We start from the raw sequence: 21,729 nt of genomic DNA, 5'->3' as shown, positions 1-21,729 counted from the left end.
GTTGGAATTGGATTATACTACATTATGCAGCTTTGTGGTGAGTGAGCCTGCAGCCAACTGCAAAGAAGGAGGTTCGCGCTGTGAGGCAGCATTTAAAAAAAATCCGCTCTCGTTCGCAGTCTCTTTGCAGAGTACTCGCAACGTTGGCAATGTATGCATGCATGCTTTAAATTATACTGCGGGCGGAGTGTGTGCGGTCCTGTGTTGGTGATTTTACCTGGCCAGAGCTTTTGCTGGAGCAGGGTTTTCTATTTAAACCCGAATAGCAGTTTCCTGGTAGCAGTATGATGGTTTTGATTATTGTCTTGATCTGATAGATTGCTTGTACATAGGCTTTTGGATTTATTGATTGATGTTGATATATGTACTAACACTAAATGTTGAAATCGTCGTATTGAGTTATATGTAGTGTGTACGGCTTCTGGAACGTAGGGAGCTGGTGACAGTTTCGTAGTAGGGCAGAGGGAAGTGAGTGCTGCTCTCGGGAAAGGCGAAATTGTTGGCCCTGTACGTATGCAGGGAAAAACGTGTGACAATTGAAGTTGCGCGTTGCATTGTCTGGGTTCGATTCAGTGACATCGTCGTGTGTTACTATTAGAGACATATTTTCTGTATAAGAGAAGTGTGTATGGTTGCGAAGGTTATCTGTGAAGTTCTGGTTTTAGGTACCAGGGATCCTTTTAGGATTGCCGTTATCGCTTATCACTGGAAAGGTAATAGGTATTCTCTGAGCTTGTTTGAAGGATTGAGCAGAGGTAAGCGCTGCTTGGTTAACGTGTGTTATAATTCTGTAGCAGGACAGATTGTTCGCTGTTCTCGGGAAAGGCAGGATTCTGTGTAAATGTGCTACATTTTCTGGTGTGAAAGTGCATGAATGTATGAGCATTAGTTGATAGTAAAACCCTTAAGAGCATTCTGGGGGGAAACAGTTAATGGATGCATGTTAGAAGGGCAGAGTAGAGCGATGTGCTACTGTGTCAACGAAAGTAATAATTCCGTAATAGGGTAGAGGTAAGCGCTGTTCTAGAGAGAAGCGGGATTCTTGTGAAAGAGGTCTTTACTATCCTGTGGTTAGCGGAGCAGACAATGGAGATGTTTATATGTCGTAACTAATAGATTTGTACATCAGAGTCTACCAAGAAGGCTTTGTAAAGGAGGGGTAGACGAGTGACAGGAGGCAAGAGTAGAAGCGACTGCAGCGACTACTGACGTCAGAAAAGACCGCGCTGTGATTGGACAGTGGGTTAGAACAGTGTTTGCGCTGTTATTAGTGCGTTGGTGTGAGCCGCGCAGGGATTGGAAGGAGTACAGGGTGACGTAGACGCTCCAGGATTGGTGCGTTAGTGTGAGTCGCGCTGTTATTGGACAAAAGATCATACGGTTGCGGAAAGGACTAGAGGGTTGTGGTAAACGTGAAAATGTATTACCAAACAGAGGAAAAGAAGAAGAAATCCTTGTTCGGTAAAATTAAAAAGTGGTTCGACAAGGATAAGGACATCATAACTAGAGAGGATGAATTGCTACCTCCGATGAGGACTCCTGCATCCTTCATGGTTGCGAAATATGGGTATCATACCTGTATCTGGTTAGACAATTGGGCTAAGTACACTTAAGAATATGGTGTTCTAGCATTCCCGGAACATGGTTCATTTAATCTGGCCGTTTTGAGAAATTTACGGGAGAAGATGATGTGTCTAGAGCCTAGACCAAGGCCGACACAGTTTGAGGCATTAGTGGAATGGGAAGATGAGGTACATGAGCGAGAAAAGCAGAGGAGTGGAGCTAACTATAGGTACATTTTTGGGAGGAAATATGATCGTGAGACTCATCATGATCGAATGAGGAGATGGCGAGATGCTAGTATGTCAGAGGGACTATATCCTATGAGAACTGTTGAGGAAACAGAAGGGAGGAAAGGTACGGAAAAGGTACCAGATGCGGAATTGAGGAGGTATGGGCATAATGAATATGAGGATGAAGTCTTGGATGACATGATTTACAAGAGACCACCTCCATATAGACCAGAACCAGAAATGAGAACACCAGTTGCTACTCCAATAAGAGATACTTTGAAAATCATAAAAACAGAAGTTGTGACCCCTGATCTGAAAAGTGGTAGCTCTTTCACGGAAAGGGAGGGAGAGAGAGAGCGAGAGAGAGAGAGTGCAATCGGGAATGAGAAAACAAGAGAATTAGCAAGAACGACATCTGAGTTGACGGAGAAGATTAGGGAATTGACGAAAAATCTAGAAGCTGTTACAGTGCCTGTAACCATAGGTCCGGTTGTGCCTATTTTTGATAAGCAAAGAATGGGTGAAAGTGGTTTAACAGTTCCATATGTAGGAAGTGGACTAGTTGGTTCTTCGGGAGAGTCAGGAATGAGGACGGGAGAAAATCATTTGAGACAGATGAAACATGACACATGTGGTGGAGAGTCAGATGTACGGCCTAATTCAGGATTGAATACTGGTTGTGTAGAGAGAAATGTTATGATGGAAGGATCGATTTTGGAACCACAGAGGATGGCAGAGCAAGTGTGTACAGTGAAAAGGTCTACAGAAATAACGGCTGAGGATTTGAATGATTGGTTGAAGGTTCTCCAAAAGAAAGACAAAGATTCTCAGGCAATTGATGTAGCCAGGTTGCGCATAGAATTGGAGGAGCTCATAGCAGGGACAATTCCTACAGAAATACTGAAAAATCATCATGATGGAGAGTTGTTATTCATGTGCAAGAGTATCACCTGGAGGGCTAAGAGTACACATGACAGGTTAAAAGGAATAGCGAGTGAAATGGGAGTTGACATGGACAAGGTGAAAGCTTTGCAGAAGCCTTACCGAGTGGATTTTTCTGATAAGGATATCGAGAATCTAAATGGTGTTGGTAGAACAGGGCAGATTAAGGAAATTATTTCCTTATTGCGAAAATGGGGTGATGTAGAAAAGTGGAAGGATAGATGGTACAAGAAAAGAGAAGATTCAGTGGACAGGACTTACTCAGCATTTCCCATGAGAGAAAAGGAAAAAACAGTGGATGCTTATCCTATGAGAGAGATTCCTGGAGGAGGATATGTACATGTCCCATGGACTAGACAGGATATTTTGTCATTTACGAATGATTTCCCTCGACTGAGAGAAAAGCCCGTTGAGTGGTATAGGCAGGTAGATAGGTTTGTGAAATTGTCAAAGGTGCTGTGGATTGACCTGAATAGTCTGTTTGATATAATTGTTCCAGCAGACTTGTGGGCGGAGTGTAAAATAGTCATAGATTGGCCCACTAAAAAATACCCGAGGGATCAAAAGACAGGAGCTCCAGACCCAGAGGTAATGAGGAAATACGAGCAGGTTATTGTGTTCCTGAAGAATAAGGTACCCCCTAAAGAGACAGACTGGGTTATGATAGATCGAACACATCAGGAAGCAAAAGAATCAGTTCATGCTTTTTATGAGAGGTTAATACTGGCTTTTAAACAGTTCAGTGGAGATGAACATCTGGGTGATAAGGATTTGAGTCATTTTGTATACAGATTTGTATATGGCTTGAGATCTGAAATCAGTGAAATGATTCGTGAGCACACAGTTGATTGGCAGAGTAAGAAGATTGATGAGATCTTGAGACATGCGAAGTACTTCAGTGATGAAATTGAGGCGAAGCAAAGAAAGCTGAAGGAAAAAGCGATGTAGGCACAGGTGAAGGTTGCAGAAAGACAAGAAGCACAGCTGGTTGAACAAGCAAATAATACAGGAAATAGGCCTAGATTTGGTACAGGAAAAGGAAAGGGGAATCTAGAAGAGGCGAAGAAGAAGTTCCCATGTCACAACTGTGGACAATTGGGGCATTGGAGATCCGAGTGTACGAATCCACCATTAGTGAGTAATGAGAATAAATCTTTGAATCAGCAGGTGCAGAACGAGGGGTGTAATCATCAGCAGCAACAGCAGAAGGTTGTCAAGCAGCAGAGTCAAGAGCCAAAACCGCCCTTGCCACAGAACAGAGGGTCTCAGAAGTATAACCAGGACTCAGGATTCTACAATGATGAGCAGGTAAACAAACCGAGACGTACTAACCCAGTACAGCAATACTGGTTAAAGAATGAGGGGAATGAGTCTGAAGGGGACTATTGACGGTGCCGAAGAGAGGAGAAAGAGTGCATACTTGGTGCAACTCTAGAAATAGACCAGGCAGGACCATTTGTAGATGGGAAAATAAATGGGGAAAGTGTTACTTTTTTAGTAGACACTGGAGCGACGAGATCAACTGTCAGGTCAGCAGATATAAGAAATCTTCCTCTCTCGGACGAAGCAATCCAAGTGGTTGGTGTGTCTAATACACAGATTAAGACTCGTTTTACTGAACCAGTAAGGGTAAGGATAGGGAAATTTTCAGATATGCACCGATTTGTGGTGTGCGACACTAGTCCAGTGAACTTGTTAGGTAGGGACTTATTGTGTAAAATGAATTGCACAATTTTTTGTACTCCGGATGGAATAGCTTTTGAGACACCAGATGAGGATGTTTTGTACAGGATGACTCTAGATAATAGAGAAAGTGAGATTGTTGGAACATATCCTGTATTTAATCCAGAGGATTTGCCTCAAGAGTTGAGAAACACAGTAAAAGCAGCAGTTTGGGATTTTACTGGAGAGGATTTGGGATTGATGAATAATGTAGATCCAGTAAAGATTACAGTGAAAGAGGGAATCACTTATCCTAATATTCCACAATACAGATTGACACCAGAGATAATTGAAGGAATAACACCTATAATTGATAAGATGATCCAGCAGGGAGTTTTGAGAGAGTTACTGAGTAGCCCATGTAATTCACCAATAATGGGGCTGAATAAACCCAATGGGAAGTTCAGGATAGTACAGGATTTGAGGAAAGTGAATAAAATTGTGGTATCGTGCTGTCCTATTGTGCCAAATCCATCAGTGATTTTGTATCAGATTCCTCATGATGCTGAATGGTACACAGTAATTGATTTGTGCCATGCTTTCTTTTCGATTCCATTGCATCATGACAGCCAGGCGATTTTTGCATTTCGGTTTGGACAGCGTATTTTGGCATGGTGCCGTATCCCACAGGGGTATATAGAGAGTCCTTCAATATTCAATCAGTTGCTGAAAAAGTCTTTGGAAAGTCTGACAATGCCTGAAAGCTCAGTGCTAGTACAATATATCAATGATCTACTTGTGGCATCGAAGACACGTGAAGCTTGTGAAGTAGATACCATAGCTTTACTGAATCATCTGGCAGATGGAGGATTAAAGGTATCTCCAGCCAAGTTGCAGTTTTGCAAGAAAGAAGTACATTATCTTGGACACAATATTGAGAAAGGTCTGAGAAAAGTAACCAATGATAGGATCAAAATTATCAGAGGAATGAGAGCTCCAATGACCCAGAGAGAAGTGAGAATGTTTCTGGGGATGGTGGGTTATTGTTGACAGTGGATAAGTAATTTTTCCCTGATAGCAAAGCCACTGATTAAATTGACCAAAAGTGAGGTAAAAGACCCATTGGAACTGAATGCAGAACAAATGGCGGCATTCGAAGAACTAAAGAGCAGATTGTGTGAAGCTCCTGCTCTAGGAATGCCAGACTATGAGAAGGAGTTTGAACTGTACTGTAGTGAGAGAAATGGATGTGCACTTTCAGTGTTAATCCAGAAACATGGACGTCTGAGGAGGCCAGTTGCGTACTTCTCATCAACACTTGACCCAGTAGCTGTGGGTTTACCAGGTTGCCTGAAAGCAGTAGCTGCTACATGCAGAAGCTTGGAACAGAGTGAGGGTATAATAATGGGATATCCTGTAAGGGTGTTCGTACCTCATGATGTGGCAATTCTTTTGACAAGAAGCAGAACTCAATATATGTCACATAGTCGGCTGACTAAATATGAGAAAATCATTCTAGGAGCATCAAATGTGACTCTGGAGAGATGTGTGAATGTGAATCCAGCGACATTGTTGCCAGATGCTGAAAATGTGAGTGTGAGAGATGATGTTGATCATGATTATCTGGATGTGCTTGATTACTGTACAAAACCGAGACCAGACATAAGAGATCTGCCACTGCCTGAGAGTGATCATGTATTGTTTGTGGATGGATCATGTTTGAGAACAGAAGAAGGTGTGCTAAGTGCAGCATATGCGGTGTGTAAAGTCTCAGAAGTTATGGAGGCTTCATCTTTGAAAGGAGTGAAATCTGCTCAAGTAGCTGAATTGGTGGCACTGACAAAGGCTTGCAAGATTGGGAAAAATATGAGAGTGACTGTAATGACTGATAGTCAATACGGATTTGGAGTTGTTCACGACTTTGGCCAGCTTTGGCTACAGAGAGGTTTCCTGACCTCGAGTGGAACTCCTATAAAGAATGCAGAAGTGATTGGGAAATTGCTTGAGGCGATACAGCTGCCTAAAGAACTAGCAGTTGTAAAATGTGCTGCTCATGGACAGGGAGATGATTTTGTTACTCTTGGTAATCGGTTCGCCAATGACATAGCAGAGTATTGTGCAAAGAACAATCATTCGATTAACAAGGGAAGAGAAAAGGAAATGTCTTTTTGTTCTGTGATGTTTACTAATATACTGGAAACATGGGACGAATTGAGGCAGTTGCAGGATGAAGCAGGAGATGAGGAAATGAGGGATTGGATCAAAGCAGGTTGTGAACCGAGGGAAAAAGATCATGTTTGGATCTATAGAGATGGAAGACCAGTTATGCCAAATTCCATGCTGTCAACAATGGCAAGAATGTATCATGGCCAGGGACACTTGGGGAGGGATGCTATGATTAGGTCCTTTAAACAAACCTTGTGCAATGCAAAGTTCAGGCTGATTGCAGAGAGCATCTGTCAAAGATGTTTGATTTGTCAGCAATTCAATACTGGAAAGAAAACAGTGGTGAGCCTAGGAACAATAGGCAGAGAAGGAGGTCCATTTACCAGAATGCAAATAGATTTCATTGAAATGCCCCAAGTCAATAGACTGAGGTATGTTCTAGTGGTAGTCTGTTTGTTCTCAAGGTGGGTGGAAGCTTATCCAACTAGAAGAAATGATGGAATAACAGTGGCCAAGTTGCTGTTAAGAAAGTTGATTCCTAGGTACGGGTTCCCAGTGACAATTGAGTCAGACAGACGGGGACACTTCTACAATGAGCTCATGAGCTTAATTTGTGAAGCATTGAGCATACAGCAGAAGCTACATTGTGCATACAGACCAGAGGCTTCTGGCGTTGTTGAACAGATGAATGGCACAATCAAAAACAGAATTGGTAAGATGTGTTTAGCCACTGGAATGAAATGGCCTGATGTCTTGCCTCTAGTGCTAATGACTATTAGATCTACTCCAGACAGAACTACAGGGTTGAGTCCACATGAAATATTGATGGGACGTGCTATGAGACATGCATTCGTGCCTGTCAATAAGCTGATGACTATAACTGATGACATGATTTTGGATTACTGTAAAGGCCTGGCTGACGCAGTTCATTCTGTGTTTCACCAGGTTGGAGAAGACGCTACCACACTTGAAAAGAAGCAAGCCCATGATCTGAGTCCAGGGGACTGGGTGAGAATAAAAGTGCACAGGAGAAGAAATTGCTTGGTTCCAAGGTGGGGAAGGCCAAGACAAGTCATTCTGACTACAACGACTGCTGTGAAGTGTTCTGGAGTGAAGAACTGGGTTCATGCGAGTCATACTCTGAGAGTTCCAAATCCAAAGGACGGGACTGGGAAAGAGTATTTTGAAGAGTCAGATTCCAGTGATGATTCAGATACTGAAACAGTGAGAAGAAAAAAGAATCCTGAAAGGGGGGAAGGAGAGTCAGAAAGAGAGTCAGGTGATTCTTTTTTCTTACCAAGAGAGGCTTCAAGAGGGACATTGAGGGCCTCGGAGGAAAGTTCGGATTCTGTAAGAGTGCCTGAAGTTCCAACAAGCAGTGGAGAAAATAAAGAGAAAGAGAGAAAAGAAAAGAGCAGTTCCACAGAGACTATACCTGAGTCAAATGAAGAGATTGAGAATCCACCTGAGATAACATCTGGAGAAGTAGGGTCAGAAGAAGATAGAGAGGGACAGATTGCGGAAGACCCCCGAGGAGGTGTAGGGAACATTCCTGATAAGCTAGGTGAAGGGACAAGTAGACAGCAAGAAGATTGCGTGTCGGAGACCCGAGGAGGGACAGTAGCAGGGAAATCTCAATCGGTGGAGAAGAAGACTGTGGAAAAAGAGAAAATTGTTGATGAACAAGAGGCAAATGAGACAGAATCTGATGAGAGTGAGAATGAGATACCAGAGGGTCGAGTTCTGAGAAAGAGAACTTGGATTGGAGAAAGAAACAACAGAGAAGTGAAACAGAAAAGAAGTGTTAAGGGAGATCTTTGGCCTAACAAGATAAAGAGGTTGAGATATCGACTGACACGAGTGAATTCATCGAAAGCTGAACAGGTGAACGAAGTGTCAAGTCAGAATCAAGCAAAAGGAGAAGAACAAAAAGAGTCAAAAGAACCAGAGGAGATCAAAAGAATCAGAAAACCCAACCAGAAGTACAGGTCACCGGAATGGACGTATGTGGCATTGCCTGAAGAAGAAGTAGAGGCAGAAAGTCAAGGAAATCCAGAGGGGACCTTACGGAGAGTGGTTGAGGAGGAGAACGCTGTTGGAATCCTGAAAGTTATCTTGACTGACATTGGAGAAGAGTCAGATGCTCAGGATATTGAGGATTTGATACAATTTGATGTTGCTGAAGAAGAAGTGAAAAGTGATGAAAACCCAAATTGAATGAACTAAAAGAGTCACTTGGAGAAGAGTGAAGAAGAGTTCTGAAAATTAATAGATTTTAACAGTCCAGTGTTCTAGAGATTCAGTAGTGGAGTAGTAGAGGCTAAGTCAAAAGACACTGCCAAAGAAATAGGATGGCTAACACAGAAAATAATCAAAGTAGATGTGCCTTCTTGAAAAGATGGTGTAGAATGTGCTGCTGCTGTACAGGATTATTAATGCTACTATGGAGTGTGCTTGCTTTATTAGTTACCTTTAGAGTTACAATAGACACTTTGGGAATACATACTGGGAATATGACTAATATAGGGAAGAGTTAACAGAAAGTAGTACCAACTAGAATTAGTAACATATACACACATAGGGATAGATCAATTAATGATTTTTCTAGCAATGTTTTTCCAAAATTATTGTATGAATACGTGAAGACAATGGAGGTAAGGGATTGCTACGTCTGTATGCAGTTACCTGCATCTGTGTCAGAGGGAGTTACTTATCATCATCTTCCGGCTACGTATGGGATTTCATGTAGTGTGTTGAGTAGTATTTTTTATCTGTTAGGGAAAATAGATTATGATATGTCTAATAAAAATAACATTTTTGGGCAATTGCCTATGAATAAGAAACTGAATCCTGCTAAAGAAGCTAACATTTTTGGTGAGATTTTTATTGAAACAGAAGAATTAACAATAGATTACATTTTTAGAAACAATTTAACTTGTAGTTTGAGAGAAGAGGAAAAAGCTTTTCTAGACATGGTAGAGAAAATGAGAATGAGCATGCATGATATGACAGGAGGATATAAAATGAGTGAGACAATATGGGACATTGAGATGGGGAAAGAGTTGAAGAATGGGGCCAGTCCAACTTTGGCTTTAGATGTACCACAGAAGGGTAAACTTTGCATTACCAGAAGGAAATCCCAATATGATCATTACTTTGTTGGGACTAGTGGGTGCCATGATACATACTTTATTGCAACGGGATGGGGATTCAAAGGAGGAGAAGATCCGGTTTTCCCGGGAGTGTATTATATTTGTGGGAATAAGGCTTATTACAGGTTGCCTGACCATTGGTATGGCACATGTTATGTTGGCCTGGTCTTTCCAAAGATTTTCCATATAGATAGAATAGAAGATGCAGAACAAATTAATTTACTAACTCGCTTTAGAAGAGAAACTTGGTCAGAAATTGTAGGAGATATTTTTGGAGCTTTGATTCCAGCAGTGGGAATTTCATTGAATGCATATGGAATTCGGAAGCTGTCAACAGTGGTGGATCGCTTATCGACAAGCACCGCTGGAGGGTTTCTATTGGTGAATACAGAGATGGTTGCCTTACGCGCTATGTCTATGCAAAATCGACTTGCCCTTGATATTCTATTGGCAAAGGAGGGTGGAGTCTGTGGAATGCTGAAAGTTCAACATTGTTGCACTTACATTCCTGATGAAAGCAAAGATCTAAAGGTCTATATCAAAAATATTACTGATTTGCATGAAGAATTAGTACCACTGGAAGCTGAAAGTATCTGGACTAAAATGGCTAATAAGATAATTGCAGTTAAGAATTTTATTGTTAAGATAGGTAGTACCATTATTGGTAAGGTATTATTTCCATTGACATGTGTAATTGTTGCTTTATTGATCCTTAGATTAGGGTATTTATGTTGTAGACATAGAAGAAATAAAAAGAAAATAATAAAAGAAAATACTAAAAAGAGACAAAAGAGGTCAAAAAGAGACCCACAAGAAATAGAATTAGAAGAATTTAGGGAAAGCCGATACCTTGAAATAAAAAGAGATGATGAAAAAGAAACTGGGGTTTAAATATAAAGGCAAAAAGACATTTGATTTTCTCCTAAGGAAAAGGGGACTAAATTTTTGGGTTGGATTTTTGTGGTGATGATATATCACCAAAGGGGGGATTGCTGGAGCAGGGTTTTCTATTTAAACCCGAACATCAGCTTATATGTTTTTATGTCTTAATTAAAATTACTAATAATTAATCACTAGATATTAAGTTTTGTCAGGTGTGTTCTAACTAATCAACCTTACTAATAAAAGAATTACACGTGGGAGTGCAATTGCATGGCTTAATTAATAAGTGAACTAAGTTGGTGAGCAAATTAATTAAATATGTGTGGCTAAAGTGTTATTTGTTATGTGTTTGCGCTTTAAAATAATATGCCTTAATGCTTCTTTATGTCGCAAATGGCTAGATAAATACATACACATAAGGGTATTAGTGGGAATTAACACTGTATAATCAGTACGATGTAGTAACGTTGTTTGTGTTTCTTTTAATTAAGATTGTCCATTCTGGCCTATTGAAAGATGGCCGACATCTACAGCCTGCATTTGAGTAGATGAAATATGAAGAGAGGCCTCGCTGAATATGGTTGAAAACATGACCTCGGCCTCTGACGGAGCTAAGAGTTACAGCAGCTCTGGGCTCGTCGCCAGCTATCTATCCTTGGAAGAGAACAGTAGTCACAATGAACATTTGATAAGTTGGCGGTGGCTTCACTATAATTCCGGAGAAAAGCATCCATGGATGTTGCAAATCTAGTTGTGACTTCCTTCTTCCTTGTTTTATTTTTGAGATATTCGAGAGCGGAGACTTTTCTAAATGTTGCGAGCTAACATCCTTTCCTGCTCGCTCTGCTCAACGGACAACGGACGTTTGGAGTTTGTTTGTAACTTTTAATATGCAAATTTCAGTATAAATATTCCTAGACTAGAGAGGGTCTGGGGCCACTTCTTCCTGAACCTATGCTCAAGAGGATCGATGCTGATTGAAAGGACGGCAACTCGGGAGACTTTACTGAGAGACCTGTCCTGACCTAAATACGACATTTAGCTAGAATTGGTAACTATGAGAATAATGATTTTGCTATTGGATGACTTTTCATTTGAATTAATTTAGATAAAATAACCTTTGTTTGAATTTCAGTGTCGGGTGGTTATTTCTTTGTCATTTTTATTGAGATCTCAAATGTGTTCTTATTGTTTAAATCATGACTCGAGACAAATCAATTAGGTTACATTGACCTCAGTTTAGATGCAGATTGATTCAGGTGTTCTCTCGTATATTCAGTGTGGATAGAGTATTAGAATGAATGTTGGTGTGATGGGCCCTAGCGTATGGTGAGTGTATGTGCGTATGACTGTGGAATTACTCTATCCATGGAAGTAGGGAGAATTTATAAGCTCTGATCTGCAGCACTTTCTCTTTGTGACACTTCATCTGCAAGGCCAGCTCGATCAGATTGCAGTGTTGAGCGAGGGCAGCTGTGACATATTCCTTTGGAACATGGAACTAGGAATACTATTGGCTCATCATTGCAGCCAAGGAATGGTGCTGATTGGAAGGTGCATGATAGCGCTGCTCATGATGGTGTCAGACCACAACACTCGAAGATTACCGAGCGTGTAAAATATTGGATTTCAGTACCGGTCTGGGAACTGTGAACATGCAAGTGAGGTGTGTGTATTTTGGCCTCACTCAGGGCCGGAAACAGAAAGGGACTACTTTATTTCGTTTCTGCAGCTAGAGTGCGATTATGATGTGTTCGGGTGAGAAAACACCCACCAGTGTGGAGGACTTGACTTTATTTGCACAGAATGTTGTTAAAATTTGGAATGTCAAGAGTATTTTATTAATGCGAGCTGGTTATTTAGGAACCATGGCATGCCGCTATTTGATACTGGGAGGGGAATACTGTAGTATATGCTATGTTATGTTTTTACGTAATGTCATGCTGAAGGTGTTGCCTGAGGATATTTTTGATGTTTTCAGAAGTGGCTACTGTTGTATGTTTTAATTGACACCTTGTTGAATTTGTATATGCAGGAGAGGATGTGTGTATGTGAAGTGTCACTGGTCCTGCGTGGGATATTGTGTATAATGCAAAGATACTTTATTTTGGAATGAGTGGTTTTAAATTTGTTTACTGTTCTTGGTCCTACAAGGTATGTGGGAGAGGGTGTGTGTACTGCTGTAGTTAGAAGTGATAAACAAATTGCCATTTATTTTAAGTTGATGTAGTATCCTGTGGTTTTAGGGACTTGCGAGGGTTGAGAGATACCCTTTGACTACTGCCTGAGTGTTTGAGTGAGGGACTGAGTTTATGTAGTATCCTTTGTAAGGATGAGCAAGTTTTATAGTTTCCGTCTGCCTACTATTTTTATGCAGTTGAAAGAGACCCTTTTATATGTTCACAAGATGCCCTAAATTGGGGTGAGTGTGGGTTGAGAGACATCCTTAACATTTTATGTAGTGTCCTGTGTAAGGATGAGCAAGTGTTGAAGATACCCTTTGCCAAATGTTGTTATACGGTTGAAAGAGACCCTTTTATATGTTCACAAGATGCGCTAAATTGGGATGAGTGTGGGTTTGAAGATACCTGTTGCTTACTTTTTGGATTAGAGTTGAAAGATACCTTTTATGTGTGGTTATTATTTCTAGGGGGAAATGTGTTTATTCTGTAATAGATATAATGCATTCGCACCCTAGTTGCCATGATACCTGCTGCTCAGCCTCTGTGTGTGATGTCACAGAATGTTTATGTTTGTCTGAGGAATCAGTTAAAGAGAGCGGGCTGAGTAGCAGGAGGCTGCTACTTGTGGGGCATTAATATGGCATTTACATGACATCTGGAACCTGTAACACAGAGTATTATCTCCTAATTTCATCATAAAATCAACATGACCTACCTACAGAGGATCATTTTTGATTGGAACACATACTCTCACCGTAACGGCTGTGGTAATCCCACCGTGAACCTGAAAGGAAATGTTAACAATAACCCAGCTTTGAGCATTACTCTCACTGTAACGCAGTGGTAATCCCACCATGAACCTCAGCATTAACCTTAACAATAAACCCGCTCTAACCCTTACTTTATGGTAATAGCTGCAGTAATCCCACTGTGAACCACAAGGTTACCCTTAACAATAACCCTGCTCTCATCCTTACTCTCACCGTAAAGCCTTTGGTAATCCCTCTGTGAACCACAGAGTTAACTTTAACAATACCCCCGCTCTCATCCTTACTCTCACCGTAATGCCTTTGGTAATCCCACTGTGAACCACAAGGTTACCCTTAACAATACTCCCGCTCTCATCCTTACTCTCACCATAATAGATGTGGTAATTCCACTGTGTACCTCAGCATTAACCTTAACAATAACCGCACTCTCACCCTTCCTCTCATCTTAATAGATGTGATATATCCACTGTGAAACTCAGCATTAACCTTAACAATAACCGCGCTCTCACCCTTCCTCTCACTTTAATAGATGTGGTAATTCCACTGTGAAACTCAGCATTAACCTTAACAATAACCACACTCTCACCCTTCCTCTCACCTTAATAGATGTGGTAATTCCACTGTGAAACTCAGCATTAACCTTAACAATCACCGCGCTCTCACCCTTCTTCTCACCTTTATAGATGTGGTAATTCCACTGTGAAACTCAGCATTAACCTTAACAATAACCGCGCTCTCACCCTTCCTCTCACCTTAATAGATGTGGTATTTCCACTGTGAAACTCAGCATTAACCTTAACAATAACCACGCTCTCACCCTTCCTCTCTCCTTAATAGATGTGGTATTTCCACTGTGAAACTCAGCATTAACCTTAACAATAACCACGCTCTCACCCTTCCTCTCAACTTAATAGATGTGGTATTTCCATTGTGAAACTCAGCATTAACCTTAACAATAACCGCGCTCTCACCCTTCCTCTCTCCTTAATAGATGTGGTAATTCCACTGTGAAACTCAGCATTAACCTTAACAATAACCGCGCTCTCACCTTAATAGATGTGGTATTTCCACTGTGAAACTCAACATTAGGCTTAACAATAACCGCGCTCTCACCCTTCCTCTCACCTTAATAGATGTGGTGTTTCCACTGTAAAACTCAGCATTAGCCTTAACAATAACCGCGCTCTCACCCTTCCTCTCACCTTAATAGATGTGGTATTTCCACTGTGAAACTCAGCATTAGCCTTAACAATAACCGTGCTCTCACCCTTCCTCTCACCTTAATAGATGTGGTATTTCCACTGTGAACCTCAGCATTAGCCTTAACAATAACCGCGCTCTCACCCTTCCTCTCACCTTAATAGATGTGGTATTTCCACTGTGAAACTCAGCATTAACCTTAACAATAACCACGCTCTCACCCTTCCTCTCTCCTTAATAGATGTGGTATTTCCACTGTGAAACTCAGCATTAACCTTAACAATAACCACGCTCTCACCCTTCCTCTCAACTTAATAGATGTGGTATTTCCATTGTGAAACTCAGCATTAACCTTAACAATAACCACGCTCTCACCCTTCCTCTCTCCTTAATAGATGTGGTAATTCCACTGTGAAACTCAGCATTAACCTTAACAATAACCGCGCTCTCACCTTAATAGATGTGGTATTTCCACTGTGAAACTCAACATTAGGCTTAACAATAACCGCGCTCTCACCCTTCCTCTCACCTTAATAGATGTGGTGTTTCCACTGTAAAACTCAGCATTAGCCTTAACAATAACCGCGCTCTCACCCTTCCTCTCACCTTAATAGATGTGGTATTTCCACTGTGAAACTCAGCATTAGCCTTAACAATAACCGTGCTCTCACCCTTCCTCTCACCTTAATAGATGTGGTATTTCCACTGTGAACCTCAGCATTAGCCTTAACAATAACCGCGCTCTCACCCTTCCTCTCACCTTTAATAGATGTGGTATTTCCACTGTGAAACTCAGCATTAGCCTTAACAATAACCGCGCTCTCACCCTTGCTCTCACCGTAATGGCTGAGGTAATCCCACTGTGAAAGACAATGGTAATCCTAACAATAACCCCTACTCTCGCCCATACTCTAACCGTAATGGCTGTGGTAATCCCACCATGAACCTCAATGTTAAGTTTGACACTAACCGCGTTCTCATCCTTACTCTCACCGTAAAGCTGTGGTAATCCCACTGTGAACCTCAGCGTTAACCTTAACAAGTACCCGAGGTCTAATGGGGCAATTCTGACTTTTTTTGAGGATACAATGTCAAGGCAGAGATGCAGTCTTGAGAAAGAGAGCTCAGCCACGGAATGCTGCCTGCACTCAGTCTCTCTGTCGCCTGCCCACAGTTTGTACATTCCTTTTTGCAAGGAACATTCTAGACACACATATATAACAACCCCCCCAAAAATCTCAGAACGGATGTATGCCATCATGCAATAGGGCACGAATACTGGCAATTGTGGTAAAAGCCCGGTGAAGGCCTTCATGGGCTGGATGCGCTGGCTCTCAGCATGCCGGCGGCCTCCTCTGCAGTAAAATCACCCATTTATTTATTTATTTATTAACTTGTGTTTTTCGCAGTGGTTTTTAAAGGTTGAGCTAGGCCCCCTTTGTGTCTGAGTACCCGACATAAAAACAAAACAGAAACAAAAGCACTTTAGTTTCATTACATTATAATTTCAAGTTGAGGGGTACATTCAAGCACAATCTCTTTCTTCAAGGCAGTTTGTGCATGTGTAGGTTACCAGGTCCAAAAAGCTGCAGAATGAGAGCATCCAGATGTATAGTCTGCCTCTGCACTAGGCGGGAACATCTGTCTTCATGGACCGGCCCCCGGTCCTACCCAGAGTTCCCTGCTCCCTGCACTGCTAGAGAGAAGGCAGTCCAAGTAGGGGTCCAGCTGCATTGTGTCCCACCGTTCCTGCTAATTGAATGACCCTTGATTTGTGGCAGTAGATGCTCTTTGCAAACTAATAAAATGGCCTTGGATTGGAATAGATTTGTAGGAGGAGTGGGCGGAATGTTTCATTTCGCCCGCGAAATCGGTGGAATTTTGGTCCTTCCGTGTTTCTTCTTTAACACAGAGATCTGGCCAAATTCTGACAATTGCTGTGTGGTGACATTTTTCTTCCAGGAGGCTCTAGGAACACAAGCTGGCGAGATATATTTGCCAGTCCCCTAGCTTGATTTTCTAACGTGGTCGGTCTCAGGCAGTCCCGAGCAGTCGCAGTCCGAGGGCTGCAGCTCGAGGAGATTTCAGTCGCGGACGGTGCAGGTAAGAGCGGTGGGACATGGCGGGGTGGGGGGGTCGATGGACGACAGAATAGGAAGAATAACATTTTAAAAAAAGAAAACCACTTACTTTGCGCTCGCCGCATCGCTGACTCGGCCCGCCTTCGCCCCTCCCCACCGCTTGCACAGGCACTAGCCACACCTAGTAGATTTGCTGCCACTCGAGTAGATTTTGTACTCGAGTGGCAGCAAAATCAACTTGCATGGCTGCATGGCTCTTGCGCAACGCATGTTACCTTTCGTGCTGATTTTTCAGCGCTACTCACGCTACCAGCGCTAAATTGCAGTGAGAGTAGCACAAGCTGTATATTTACTGCCAGTTGGCGGAATTCTGCGGAATCTCACAGAGTTTTTATGTCACTCAGCAGAATTTTACAGAATGAAGCTCCATGAGTTTCTCCCATTTACAGTAGCTCACACTCTTGGGCAGCCATTTTTACTTCCAACATAACGGTCACCATTACTAGCTCGCATTACGCCAGTTCAGTATACAAAAAAAGCCATGGGTGTGATGCAGCGGATTACCAGCTTGGGTTACTCACACACCATATACTCACCTGGGCCCATAAACATTCATACAAATAAGCTAGTAGTACCACCGGAGTCAATTTTGTTTACCTGCAAGATTTTGTTATTTTACCCAAATCTTACCAATCCAATCCCCTTGACAATAAATTTCCTCTGGTCAATGAATCTAGGGCAGGGGTACTCACAAACTTTCTCTCGGGGGCCAAATTTACAGTGTGGTTTCTGGCTGAGGGCCGCACCGGTGGGGGCGGGGCCAGTGGGGGAGGGGGCGGGGCTAGACCCCCACAAAAATCTATGACCATGAGGTTGAACACAGACCCCTGCAGCGGACGCCTTTGTCCACTGAGCCACCAGACCAGGCATTCACACATATCTATCTATCTATCTATCTATCTATCTATCTATCTATCTATCTATCTATCTATCTATCTGTCTGTCTGTCTGTCTGTCTGTCTGTCTGTCTGTCTGTCTGTCTGTCTCCCTCCCTCTGTCTCCCTCCCTGTCTGTCTCCCTCCCTGTCTGTCTCCCTCCCTGTCTGTCTCCCTCCCTGTCTGTCTCCCTCCCTCCCTGTCTGTCTCCCTCCCTGTCTGTCTCCCTCCCTGTCTGTCTCCCTCCCTCTGTCTCCCTCCCTCTGTCTCCCTCCCTCTGTCTCCCTATCACTCTCTCGCTCTCTCTATCACTCTCTCGCTCTCTCTATCACTCTCTCGCTCTCTCTATCACTCTCCCTCTCTCTCCGTCTCCTTCCTTCCTTCCCTCTCTCTCCCTCTGTCTCCATCGGGAGCTTCGCGGGTGTTTCTGGGGGACTGCTGGCATTGGGGGGGCTGGTCCTTGCACCTTTCACAGGGGAGGCATCCCTCGGGGCAGCTGCTGTAGGACTCGGCCTCTCCACCGCAGGGGGAGTCACCTCTGCAGGGGCAAGTGTGGTGGATGCGATCAACAGCAAAATAGAGAAAGACGAAGTGGAGGGGCTCTTGAAGGAGTGTGAAAGGGGGCTGGAGAGAATCAAAGAACACATGACGGCTGCCAACCAGCTGGCGGAGGAAATCAGAGATTTGGCCGAGACTGTAAACCCGGATTTTGGGAACATGTGCTTCGGAGTCAGCCAGGCCGGCCTCCATCTCTCCAAATTAGTTAAAACCGTCCAGGTATTGAACAGTGGCCGCCTTCTAGCCTGAATAGCCGGGAGCACAACCGTAGTGTTCAGTGCTTTCTTCGTGGTGTTTGATCTGCTCAGCCTCATACACTTCAGATGACATTCATTCCCAGGCAGAGCCAGGCGCGATGAGAGGGGAGGCGGGGCGGGGCACAGAGTGGACAGAGCGCACACAGCCGCCGCACCCAAGTACTTCACGGGTCTTTTAAAGACCATTCACTTGTTAATGAGGCTTTGTTGTACTTCACCTCTTCTTAGCGCCCCTGCATCTCCACTCATTCAGAGGGGAGATGCAGGGGCGCTAAGAAGAGGTGAAATACAACAAAGCCTTATTAACAAGTGAATGGCTTTTAAAAGAATCACCCGGCCCGGCCCGGCCCCCATAGCTCCACGCTGCTGCAACCACCGGCACGATGTCTGCAAGGTCCGCGGGCCGCCAAGGAAGGCTTGCCGGGCCGCTGGCGGCCCGCGGGCCGTACTATGAGTATCCCTGATCTAGGGGCTAGAAGTATAGGCAGGAATAACATTAAAGGGTTTCTCCAATAATCACAGACTCGAAGAGTTTTAAAAGTTTTATCTAATCAATAATTTTGTGAGTCAAAGATCAAATACATGTTAACATCAAATTTCATTCAGGAAGAAATCAGATTTAGTTCAAATAATAAGTCTCAATATAATATTGTGATGACAGTACCTGTAAAGGGAGAAGAAGAGAGCAGGTACAAGGACAGATTTCCCAGAATTATATTTACCTAAGGTGATAGATGAAGCCAACTCCTTGAAGATGGGCCCAAAGCTTTATTCGCACCCGCATTTCATATTATGATCAATACAATTTATACACTTTGTTTCACACCTCTGTTTTCGACCGGCTCCAAAAGCGCAGAGATACTCCACCAGGAGTCGATTCCAGCGCTATATAAACCAGCAAATATATAAATAAATAAATAATTGTTGCTTTTGTCCGGGTCGATGGGTTATGTTCTCATGAGATTCTCCCCAGCTTGTCCTTGGCTGGGTTTCAATGGTGTCATCATGGTTCCGGGCAGAGTTTAGTGCGCGTGCACACAGATTAGGTGGGGTAGGGATTTCAGTCACTTTCCGAGTCCCAAATACGAACTAATAATAAAGTCAGTGAAAAACATGTTAGAATACGAAAATAAATGAATTCACTGTATACCACTTATTACTACACTAATCCCATTTACTTATAATAATCTTTTGCATTAGCAATTAGTAGAATTTGCAAGGTTTAGTTTACGCAAAACATGCGCATTAGCATGTGAGTTTCAAGCGGGCATTTTAAACGCTATTGCGCAGCTGCAAGCCCCAAGCATAGAAAACGTCACACCACGTAAATGCAGGAAACGCATGCGCAGTGAAATTCCCGCGAGTTGTCGGCCATTTTAAGACACCCGGGTTACTGGTTAGTAATACACATAGGAGAGCTTCCCCTAGATACGATATATTGTGTGTAATGCAATATTAGTATTTACAAACAGGTTGATTAAATTGTTGCGCGTTATTTGGGAGGATTGCATCCAAGCAAGTTTCTTCTTTACGAAACCTTGCTCCATCAGGTGGAATACCTGAATTAATCTCAGGCTCTGAAAATTACCGGGCCCACATCCTAGTCTATCGTTAATTTGCACACCATACCATCTCAGTTTGAACCCAGCTGATTGCAAATCAGTGGACTCAACCTAAACCCTACTGACAAACCCCAAGTAAGGCGATCTCTTTTGGAGGTGGTCTTGCCTTGAAGTTCAGGATAGACTGTTCCCATGAGAAGCAGGGTTGGCACTTTTTTGCATAAGGTTGGCCTTTGTCAGGAGTGAGTGAAAAATGATGGACTGGAATGCGGCTTTGATTAATTTGGAATTCCAGCTATTACCTGGTTGTTGTTGTAGTTTTGCTGGGTAAGGTCAGTCTTGCAGTTCACTTGTTTTCAGGATGTAAAACCTACCATCTCAGTCTCCAAGCGCTACAATGCCCATCAAAGAGTATGGCCTCTGGAGTGTGATCAAAGTATGGTCAGGAGCACAAGTTATTTCTTGTCACATTGCCTCAGAACACATGACCTTAAATGGTAGCATGCAGCCTGCGTCTACCGCAGTTACAGTCAATGACTTAAAGATAGGACCCCATAATGGCACCTGCAACTGGACACAACCTCTTAAATGAATTCAAAGGAAAATATGGAACTAGACCCAGAACACACAAAATGGTCAAGGGCAAACCTTGCAAACTTGGACATTGAAGGACAAACCCTCACAGTTACAACTACATGTGCTGCACCCAAGAAACAGAAGCTTCGACCTGGAATACTAAGTCATAAACCCTTGCAGCTACCATGACACATACCGCACCCAAACATGCTAGAAACATGCAACCTTGAACACTTTGGGTCGGATTTAGTTAAAAATGACACAGCGCCGTGCAGCAATCAAGGTTGCTGTGTTGCGTGGTGTGAAAGGGAGACAGCAGGGAAGTACCATATCTATGAAGCTATGGCACTGCATCTGTCATCGTCTGTGCCGGTGTACGTTTGGCAGTGTTATGCCACGCATACCCCCTTTCACCATAGTGCAAGTACAAGGGTGTGTGTGTGTGTGATGTCTATCTTAGGTGATGTCCTGGTAGGTGGCCCTGGCAGTAAGATACAATGCTTAGACATAGGGCCTAATCTAGATTTTGGAGGAGAGGAATACTCCGTCACAAATGTGACAGAGATCCCGTCCGCCGTATTACGATCCCATTATATCCTACGGAGATCATCCGCCGAGATTTAAATAATGGCCATCATTTAAAACTTCGCCAAGTTTGTATGTGTGCTGCACATTACAGCACACACGCAGAGATAAAAATAGGTTTAGAAAGTAAATATTTTTTGAAATGCTACACCTGCTTCAACGAGACATACATTTTGGCACAAAGCCCTTTTAAAGTTGATACAGCTGTGCGTCAGAACCCAGGAGTGGTTGCATGGGAACACCCATGTACATCCCACGGGATGCCTCCTTGATGCAAAATAGAGCACAGCGGTCATGCAGGGCTACATTCCAGCGCAAAGCAAGTTAAATCTCAATTCAGGAATCAGCGGCGGTTTACATCACTATTGTGTGACACCGGAGTAGCATAAAACCTTGAAAAATCTGTCCCTTTGTGATAAACCGTC

At 42.9% G+C, this 21,729-nt stretch overlaps 1 pseudogene; it reads left to right on the top strand.

The window, feature by feature from the left end:
* Window positions 1-18,651, top strand: part of LOC146863327 (uncharacterized) — a 76,451-nt pseudogene extending 57,800 nt beyond the window's left edge.
* Window positions 18,652-21,729: the final 3,078 nt, after the last annotated feature.

This window comes from Triturus cristatus, chromosome 2_2 (genome assembly GCF_964204655.1).
Source record: "Triturus cristatus chromosome 2_2, aTriCri1.1, whole genome shotgun sequence".
In the NCBI taxonomy this organism is placed as follows: domain Eukaryota; kingdom Metazoa; phylum Chordata; class Amphibia; order Caudata; family Salamandridae; genus Triturus; species Triturus cristatus.
The sequence above is the reverse complement of the archived record's forward strand: the minus strand, read 5'-3'. Positions and strand labels throughout refer to the sequence as shown.